Below are 10,309 nucleotides of genomic sequence, written 5' to 3'. Positions count from 1 at the left end.
GTGTGCAGTTCTGGTCACCACATTACAGGAAGGACGTAATAGCTCTGGAGATAGTGCAGAGGAGGTTTACAAGAGTGTTGCCAGGGTTAGAAAAGTGTAGCTACGAGGAGAGATTGGATAGGTTGGGGTTATTTTCCTTAGAACAAAGAAGGCTGAGAGGTGACTTGATTGAGGTGTACAAAACTATGAGGGGAATAGATAGAGTGGACAGGATAAAATTGTTTCCCTTGGTGGAGAATTCTAGAACCAGGGGACATAGATTCAAGATAAGCGGCAGAAAGTGTAGGGGGGACATGAGGAAGAACTTTTTTATGCAGAGGGTAGTGGTTGTCTGGAATTCGCTGCCCAAGTTGGTGGTAGAGGCAGAAACTCTAAACTCTTTTTAAAAAGTACCTGGATCTGCACCTTAAGTGCTGTAAGCTGCAGGGCTATGGGCCGGGTGCAGGAAGGTGGGATTAGAAAGGGCACCTGGGTGTCCTCAGGCTGGCATGGACAAGATGGGCCAAATGGTCTCCTTCTGTGCTGTAACTTTTCTATGGCTCTATGCTAGAAATCTGAAATAAAGGCATAAAATGCTGGAAATACCCAGCAGTGTAATGGAGCTAAAAGCAGTGATTTTACAGTGTGGTGGTGGCCCCATCCACTGGCTGGAAAGTCGGGGGAACCCCAGTTCAACCATTCCTGGGAGCCCTGAATGAAATTTTTAAAGTTCTTTCAATGGGAGGTGTGCATCGCTGGCTAGACCAACATTTATTGCCCATCCCCAATTGCCCTCGAGAGGGTGGCGGTGAGCTGCCTTCTTGAACCGCTACAGTCCATGTGGTGCAAGTTAATGCTATTAGAAAGAGTGTTTCAGGATTTTGACCCAGCAACAGGGAAGGAGTGGCGATATAGTTCCAAATCAGGATGGTGTGCGACACTGGAGGGGAACTTGCGGGTGGTGGCGTTCCCACGTGTCAACTGTCCCTGTCCTTCTAGGCGTTTGAGGTTGCGGGTTTGAAAGGTGCTGTCAAAGGAGCCTTGGTGAGCTGTTGTGGTGCATCTTGTAGATGGTGCACACTGCTGCCACTGTGTATTGGTGATGGAGGGAGGTAGTGTTTATGGATGGGGTGCCAATCAAGAAGGCTGCTTTGTTCTGGATGGTGTCAAGCTTCTTCAGTGCTGTTGGAGTTGGACTCACCCAGGCAAGTGGAGAGTATTCCATCACACACCTGACTTGTGCTTTGTAGATGGTGGACAGACTTTGGGGAGTCAGGAGGTGAGTTACTCGATGCAGAATTCCCAGCCTCTGACTGTAATGACTCTGATTGTAGCCACAGTATTTATAGGGTTGGTCCAGTTCAGTTTCTGGTCAATGGTAGCCCCCCAGGATATTGATAGTGGGGATTCAGTGATGGTAATGCCATTGAATGTCAAGGGGAGATAGTTAAATTCTCTCTTGTTGGAGATAGTCACTGCCTGGCACTTGTGTGGCGTGAATATTACTTGCCTCTTATCAGCTCAAGTCTGAATATTGTCCAGGTCTTGCTGCATTTGGGCATGGACTGCTTCAGTATCTGAGGAGTCACTAATGGTGCTGAACATGTGTAGCCATCAGCGACATCCCCACTTCTGACCTTGTGATGGAAGGAAAGTCATTAATGAAGCAGCTAAGGATGGTTGGGCTTAGGACACTACCCTGAGGAACTCCTGCAGTGATGTCCTGGGATTGCGATGATTGACCTCCAACAACCACAACCCCATCCTTTGCGCTAGGCATGACTCCAATCAGCAGAGAGTATCCCCCCTTATTCCCATTGACTTCAGTTTTGCTAGGGCTCCTTGATGCTACATTCAGTCAACTGCTGCCTTTATGTCAAGGGCTGTCACTTTCACCTCACCTCTTGAGTGCAGCTCTTTTGTACATGTTTTAACCAAGGCTGTAATGAGGTCAGGAGCTAAGTGGCCCTGGCGGAATCCAAACTGAGCATCAGTGAGAAGGTAATTGCTGAGTAAGTGCCGCTTGATAGCACCGTCGCTGACACCTTGCATCACTTTGCTGATGATGGAGAGTAGGCTGGGCGGTAATTGGCCGGGTTGGATTTGTTCTGCTTTTTGTGCTTTTCACACCCATCAGGCAGCTATTGAGTTGCTGTTGGGGCTCCCGCCTCTTTAAGGAATGAGATCCGACCGCCAAGACCTTCTGGGAGCTCTTCAGTCCCAGTGGCTCTCTCGGGAGTGGTAGCCACCTGCTGAGATTATACCCAGGCCAGAGAAACAGCATGGATGTAGCATGGAAGCGAGATAAGTGGGGTCGGGCCCACTGGAGTTAGGCAGGCGCTGGTAAGGGTGGGTGCTGGTGGTTTGTCAGGGCAGGGGGTAGGAGGTTGATGCCATGGGTGTGGCCATTGTTGCCTGACCCATTGTGGGCCACAGAGTACCTGATCAACAGAGCAGCCCCCGCCCGCCCCCCAACCAATCCACAGGGAGGCCACCAGGGTTTCTGCTGGTGTTAGATCAAGAAACTGGCAAAGTAAATTGTGACTGGATGATGTGATAAAATGGGGAAGTGTAAAATTAGGGGTCGATAATCAGAGGAAGCTTCTTAACATCAAGGACTTGTTTTAGTGCTGTGATTACTGTGAACATGGTCTATTTGTACATCTCATCTTCAGGGAACTTGGTCTTCCTATACACCTGGTCCTCCTGTACACCTGGTCCTCACGTACACCTGGTCTCCCTGTGTACCTGGCTCTCCTGTACACCTGGTCTGCCTATACACCAGGCCCTCCTATACACCTGGTCCTCCTGTACACCAGGTCCTCCTGTACACCTGGTCCTCCTGTACACCAGGTCCTCCTGTACACCTGGTTCTCCTGTACACCTGGTCTGCCTATACACCAGGCCCTCCTATACACCAGGCCCTCCTATACACCAGGCCCTCCTATACACCTGGTCCTCCTGTACACCAGGTCCTCCTGTACACCTGGTCCTCACGTACACCTGGTCTCCCTGTACACCTGGCCCTCCTGTACACCTGGTTCTCCTGTACACCTGGTCCGCCTATACACCAGGCCCTCCTATACACCTGGTCCTCCTGTACACCTGGTCCTACTATACACCCGGTCCTCCTGGACACCTGGTCCTCATGCACATCTGGTCCTCCTGTACACCTGGTCCCCATGTACACCAAGTCCACCTGTACACCTGGTCCTCCTGTACACCTGGTCCTCCTGTACACCTGGTCCCCCAATACACCAGGTCCTCCTGTACTCCTGGTCCTCCTGTACTCCTGGTCCTCCTGTACTCCTGGTCCTCCTGTACACCTGGTCCTCCTGTACATCTAATCCTCTTGTACACTTGGTCCTCCTGTCCATCTGGTGCTCATGTACACCAGGCCCTCCTGTAGACCTGGTCCTCCTGTAGACCTGGTCCTCATGTACACCTGGTCCTCCTGTACACCTGGCCCACCTGCACACCTGGTCCTCCTGTACACCTGCTTCTCATGTGCACCAGGTCCTCCTGTACACCAGGTGCTGAACATTTGGTCAATGTGAAAAGTCATGATGTCAATGCTACGTCCATGACTGTCTCCAGGAAGCATTGGTACTTCCCAGGAAGAACCCAGAAATTAAAAGTTGGTTTTCCAAGCTGCTGTCCCCTCACCTGCAGTTTACAACAACAACTTGCATTTCTACAGCATCCCAAGTCACTTCACAGAACTGTTATCAAACAATATTTGATACCAAGGAGACATTCCCATTCCTACCTGGCATTGTTCTCTATAAGCCACTGATTCCAGTGGTAGACCAGGAGGTGGATCATTGCTACCTTCCTGAGCCTGTTTAATTTTATTTCCTATTGCACCTAATTGTGGGGAAACTCTTTCGAGTTATCAACAGTCACAGATTGCAACTCTTTCGAGTACAATCACAGTTCTTGGTTTCCGGGAGTGGGACATGAACCCACAACCCTCTGATTCAAAGGCGAGGGTGCTATGAACTGAGCCAGTGTGCTATTGTCTGCTCTCTCTTAATGTCAAAGAGCCTTACAATAAATTAGGGTCAAAGTGTCTCTAATGGTGCATCGTTAGTGGGCATGGCACTATACCGTTTTTATAGTGGCTGTGATATATCCTGGTTAGTGCAGTATTGATTACTGCTGACTTTAATAGGTGGGCTGATTTGTTGGGGGTAGTTAATGGGATTGCTGGTGTAATGTTCCAGCAATGCCTCAAATTTAAAATTCTCATCCCTGTGTTCAAAACCCGCCCCTACAACTTCCCCTCTCTCTGCAACCTCCTCCAGCCCCTACAACTTCCCCTCTCTCTGCAACCTCCTCCAGCCCCTACAACTTCCCCTCTCTCTGCAACCTCCTCCAGCCCCTACAACTTCCCCACTCTCTGTAACCTCCTCCAGCCCCTACAACCCTCCCTATCTCTGTAACCTCCTCCAGCCCCTACAACCCTCCCTATCTCTGTAACCTCCTCCAGCCCCTACAACCCTCCCTATCTCTGTAACCTCCTCCAGCCCCTACAACTTCCCCTCTCTCTGTAACCTCCTATAGCCCCTACAGCCTTTCCTATATCTATAACCTCCTCCAGCCCTAAAACCTTCCCTCTCTCTACAACCTCCTCCAACCACTATAACCTTCCCTCTCTCTGTATCCTCCTCCAACCCCTACAAACCTCCCTATCTCTGTAACCTCTTCCATCCCCTACAACCGTCCCTATCTCTGTAACCTCCTCCAGCCCCTACAATCCTCCGTATCTCTGTAACCTCCTCCAGCTCCTACAACCCTCCCTATCTATGTAACCTCCTCCAGCCCCTACACCCCTCCCTATCTCTGTAACCTCCTCCAGACCCTACAAACCTCCCTACCTCTGTAACCTCCCCCAGCCCCTACAACCCTAAGAGATCTCTGCGCTCCACAGAATGTGCCCTCTTGTGTCTCTTTTTTTTGGAAAAATATACTTTATTCATAAAATATCTGGAAGAACATTACAAAACATTTCAAAATCGCCATCACAAAAAGTACAATCAGATTCAACTTTTACACATGGATCACGAGGTGCATCAATACAATCAATGAATATTACAATCATTTCAATATGGTCATTACAGATAGACAGTGCAATGGTATTGGAGTTATCAACATGCATCATGTTGCACTCTGAGGTGCTTCAATATAATTATAATACATTTAGTATTCACTAGATACACTTATTGTGAGTCGTGCAGCCCGAGGGGTCTGTACCTTTCCCAGCCCCTCGGTGTACTGTTGCAGAAAGGTCTCAGACAGTGACCTTTCCCCATTGCGCCTTTGTGGTGGCTGCCCCAAGCTTTAGTGCGTCCCTCAGCACGTAGTCCTGGACCTTGGAATGTGCCAAGTCTGCAACACTTGGTCGGGGACAACTCTTTGCGCTGGAAGACCAACAAGTTTCAGGCAGACCAAAGAGCGTCTTTCATGGAGTTGATGATCCTCCAGCGGCAGTTGATGTTTGTCTCGGTGTGTGTCCCTGGGAACACCCCGTAGCGCAGTGTCCTGTGTCACAGAACTGCTCGGGATGAACCTTGACAGAAGCCACTGCATCTCTCTCCAGACCTTCTTTGCAAAGGTACAATCCACAAGGAGGTGAACAACGGTCTCTTCCCCACCACAGCCACCTCAAGGGCAACGTGCAGAGGGAGTGAGACTCCTGGCGTGTTGGAAGGATCTGATGGGGAGGGCCTTTCTCATCACCAGCCAAGCTGCATCTTGGTGCTTGTTGGAAAGTTCTGACGATGAGGCATTCTGCCAAATGACTTTGACAGTCTGCTCGGGGAACCATCCCACAGTATCCACCATCTCCTTTTCCCACAGGGCCTCTAGGAGCTTATATGCCAACCACTGTCTGATGGACTTGTGGTAAAAGGTGTTTCTCTGATTTTAGTTGCTCGGCCATTGTCAACCGTGCCTCCAAGGTTGAGGCCCTCAGCTCTGGAATTCTCTCCCTCTCTCTCTCCTTGAGATGCTCCTTAAAACCGACCTCTTTAACAGGCCTTTGGTCACCTGTCCTGATAGCTTCTTATGTGGATAGGTATAAAATTTTGTCAGGCTCCTCTCATGTGGAACACCTTGTGATGTTTGATTAGGCAAACAGCTGATATAAATGCAAATTGTTGTTGGGTGTGCTCTGGAAACCTGGATGGGTCAATGAGTAGTGGTGTTCAGTGAATCTGATGAGTTAAATTGGTGCAGATCAGCGATCTGAATTTGTGATATTCTGGTCTACATGACTTTGTAGTACACTAAACCAATGAGGACTGGTCCTGGGTGGGAAATCTGGGATCAACTATCTAGACTGTAAATGTGTAGGAGTATCATGTAGCACAGACCAGTTGGGCTGTGTCCTGTCCCTGTGCTGTACCTGCATAGATATTGGGAGTGGCCTATACCCCAACAAAGAGCAGGGAAAGGAGGGAGAAACTTCAGCTGGCCTCAGTAAACTTATTTGAATTACATTCAAATTAGTTTTACTTCCTGTCTGCCTTGCACACAGACTTCAAAGTGCAGCCACTTGCACACAGACATTGCAATGGGCATATACAAATACACCCTGAGGTGTCAGCTGTGGATCAGTTCATAGCACCCTCGCCTTTGAATCAGAGGGTTGTGGGTTCATGTCCCACTCCCGGAAACCAAGAACTGTGAATGTACTCGAAAGAGTTACAGATACACCCTGTGACACACATAGAGGGATATTGAAGCAAAGATTTACAGCCGTGGCTTCTGACAGCACCAGCTGAGAGAGTTTGGATTGAAGCCAACAAGCAGTAACTACCAGAAGCTAATGGATGTTTAACATTAGGGTACTGTTCCTTGGCGTGCTATTAACTCTGAAGGCCATTACTGCAGTAAGTGTAGTCTGTTGAGAGGAAATTGTGGTGATTATTATGGACTGCTTTGATAAATGAATTGTTTTGACTGAGGGGGGAAGGTTATAAACTACAACAAATCTGTTGCTTAAAAACATCTTCAAAGCCTCTCTGGTTGTTAATTTGGAGAAGGCCACAGTTCTTAGTGTGGATATTAGCTGACATAGACCAAGGACAGTCCCAGGGTTCCATCCCCAGTCACAGACCATAAGACATAGGAGCAGAAATTAGGCTATTCGGCCCATCGAGTCTGCTCCGCCATTCAATCATGGCTGATAAGTTTCTCAACCCCATTCTCCCGCCTTCTCCCCGTAACCTTTGATCCCCTTACCAATCAAGAACCTATCTATCTCGGTCTTAAGTACACTCAATGACCTGGCCTCCGCAGCCTTCTGTGGCAATGAATTCCGTAGATTCACCACTCTCTGGCTAAAGAAGTCTCTCCTCATCTCGTCGCAGCTGAGCTGTCTGCTAGGTTGACTGTTAGGCCGATGCCTTCCTACTGTGCCGTTCGCCCGCTCAGGATGTCCCAGTGTGCTTTACAGCTAATGAAGCACCTTTTGAAATGTAGTCACTGTCATAATTCAGGTAACCAGTGGCAGCCAGTTTACAGGACGATGGTGATGTAGTGGTAATATCACTGGACCGGTAATCCAGAGTCCCAGGTTAATGCTTTGATGGAATGCGGGTTCAAATCTGTCGTGGGATTTAGATTCAGTTCAGTGAACCCTTCAAGGTGAAATCGCCCCAGTTGTGCACTAAGTGCGGTAGCAGGCGTGAAAAAAAAAGACATTTTATCCACCTGCCGAAATGGTGTGTTTTCACGCCGTATCATCTCCTTCCTGGCGGGTCCCCCCCCTCATTAATAATACATTCACGGGAAACTCTCCAGATCGCTGGCGGGCATCCTCCAATTTCCCTGCCTCGCCACTTCCTCACGCCAGGCGCCGTATTTAAACTGCAGCCACGCGCACACAGTTTTGAGTGTTTACAGCCCAGGACTGCTCCAGTGAAGACATGGCCTCCAAAAGCCAAGAAGAGTGAAGCCCTCTGAATCGGTGACACATTCGCTGGGGCGCCATCTGGGGTGCCGTGGACGCCCACCACGATGTCCTCTACCCCCCCTCCCCCCTCCACCACCAGCAGGCTCATCAGTCTCACCACTTTGGCTTGTGAGGTGGTGGCAGAGGTGGTCAGTGCCAGTGCTGCACACAAGAGGTCGGCCATCCAGTGCAGAAAACGGATGAGCGATCTCATCCGTGCCGGCCAGGCGAGTCAACCATCTCATCCATCTCAACTCACAAGCCCATCACACGTTCACTGGCATCTGACTCACTGCCGGCTCAAGGGACGTCACCACTCAATCTCTCACACACACACCCTCACATCTCCATCTGGCCTCATCTCCTCTGGAGATAGCCTCCTCATCCTGTCCCTGGCTCCACTCGGCACACACACACGCCTGGCACTCCTTTTCATTCTCCTGGCATGCGCGCAGCCCACACTCTCTCCCTCTGTCTTTATGCAGGACAAGATCACGCACAATCAGTGGGAGAGGTCCCAGACCAGGGGGGGTGGAGTGCCGGGCATCAAGGTCCTCATTCCCATTCGAGAGTCGCGTATTGGAGCTGACCGGAGAGGGCGTGGACCATTCCTGCAGAGGCAGTGAGGTCGGCGGCAAACACCCAAGTGAGGATCCTGCGCCACATCATCCCTCTCTCAACACTACCCTGAGTCCATTGTTCTGTGTTCAACATGGCTGCCAAGCACTAATAGTCTCCGCTTTCTGTCCTCAGCACATCTGACATGTCACTCTCGGGCAATCTTGATCCCAACCAAGCACCAAGAGCACCTTGGATGAGGATCCTCAGTGCAGCACTGTTGAAGACCCATCACACCAATTGCCTGCACCCTCCACCAGCGCAGCGATGCGCACCTCGGTGGGACCAAGATCTCCGAGCAGACTTGGGTTTACAATCTGGTGGTCACCGCACGGGCACATGATCGTAGCAGGAGGAGGCGGGTTCAGCCAAGCTCCCTGGCACTTGGAGGGCTGCTCAGGAAGAGGCATCTGTGAGGCCCGTGTCAGATGATGAGCCTCGGGATTCGGCCTTCCAACTCATTGCGGAGAGTCAGCAGAAGGCGAAGGAACCTCACGGAGAGCTGTTGGGAGCCCTCAACAGAGTGGCACACGAGTCGGAGGAGTGTGTCTGCCTGCTCTCTGCTGAAGTGGTGCTCACATGTGTGTGCGTGGACGTCTCAATGGAAAGGATGGCGGATGCCATGGAGACCCTGGTCCAGCAGAACGTGGAGATGGGCGCAGGCCTTCATCCATCACGGTAGCCATGGGTGAATTCCTGCAGTGGCAACACGAGGGGAAACAGGGTACCTCAACATCCCTCCAGATGCTCCTTCCACTCAAGGAGTTAGGCCGGGACCCTCGGGCACCAAAAGGGAGGAGGAGCAGCAGCTGGATTTCCCCCCCACCCCAGCCCCCGGTCATCCATTCAGGAATCTCAGAGGCTGTCCGCTCCCTCCAAGTCCCTTTTGCTGGTGACCCCCTCAACCCCGTCCTCCGTCACCGCAGAGGGAGCAACTGGCCAACAGGGGGACAGCCAAAGCAAGCCGCAGCCCTCAAGACCTTGGCTCGCCAGGGGACGCACACCAAAGTCATCAGAGGCAACAGGGCTAACCATTGCACAGGATGTCTCCACCCCTGCTGCGGATGTCAGGGCAGCACCTAGAAGAAGCGGTAGGCCTAGAAAAGTTAAGCAATTCTGATCACAAGCGGTTGCACGGGTGAACACATTTTGTCACAAGTGCAAGAACGCCAAATTTCACGATAATTTAGACTGCATGAGAAGTGGGTGCTGATTGGTTGGCAAGTCAACTCTGATTGGCTGAGGTATTGCCATGGAGAAAGCAAACGGAAATATAGACTTCCCAAGCTCCCCGGGTAATTCAAAAAAAGGTGCAAGGCTTGAACATATTCCTTTTGTTTGCAGAGAACAGGTCCCTGCGTATGAATGTATGTCATTTCTAGCATTTGTAAATGACTCACATTACAAGCTCAACTGATTATCTTAAATTGGTTATTAGTGTAGCTATTAGCGCAGTCAGGATTGTTCAGCAAGTGCTGCTCAATTGCGGAATCACATCTAACAGTAGACATTTTGATTTATTTTGTTTATTTAGTTGTACATAAGTAAGTTAGCTTGACCAGCAATGTCATCCCTGAGCCTGCCACTGGGGGGGCGCACGGGAGCCACGTGGGCAAGGCTCAACCGGAAGGTTCTAAGGAGACATTCAGGCCAAAATCAAGGTTAGTTATTAATACTCCTCTGAGAATTTGCATCATAAAACTACAAGATAGAAATTGCTCTTGGCGATATGAGGGGGCCAATGCTTCAGGA

The sequence above is a fragment of the Cetorhinus maximus genome, chromosome 31 (assembly GCF_964194155.1).
Source record: "Cetorhinus maximus chromosome 31, sCetMax3.hap1.1, whole genome shotgun sequence".
In the NCBI taxonomy this organism is placed as follows: domain Eukaryota; kingdom Metazoa; phylum Chordata; class Chondrichthyes; order Lamniformes; family Cetorhinidae; genus Cetorhinus; species Cetorhinus maximus.
Note: the sequence above shows the minus strand (reverse complement) of the source record.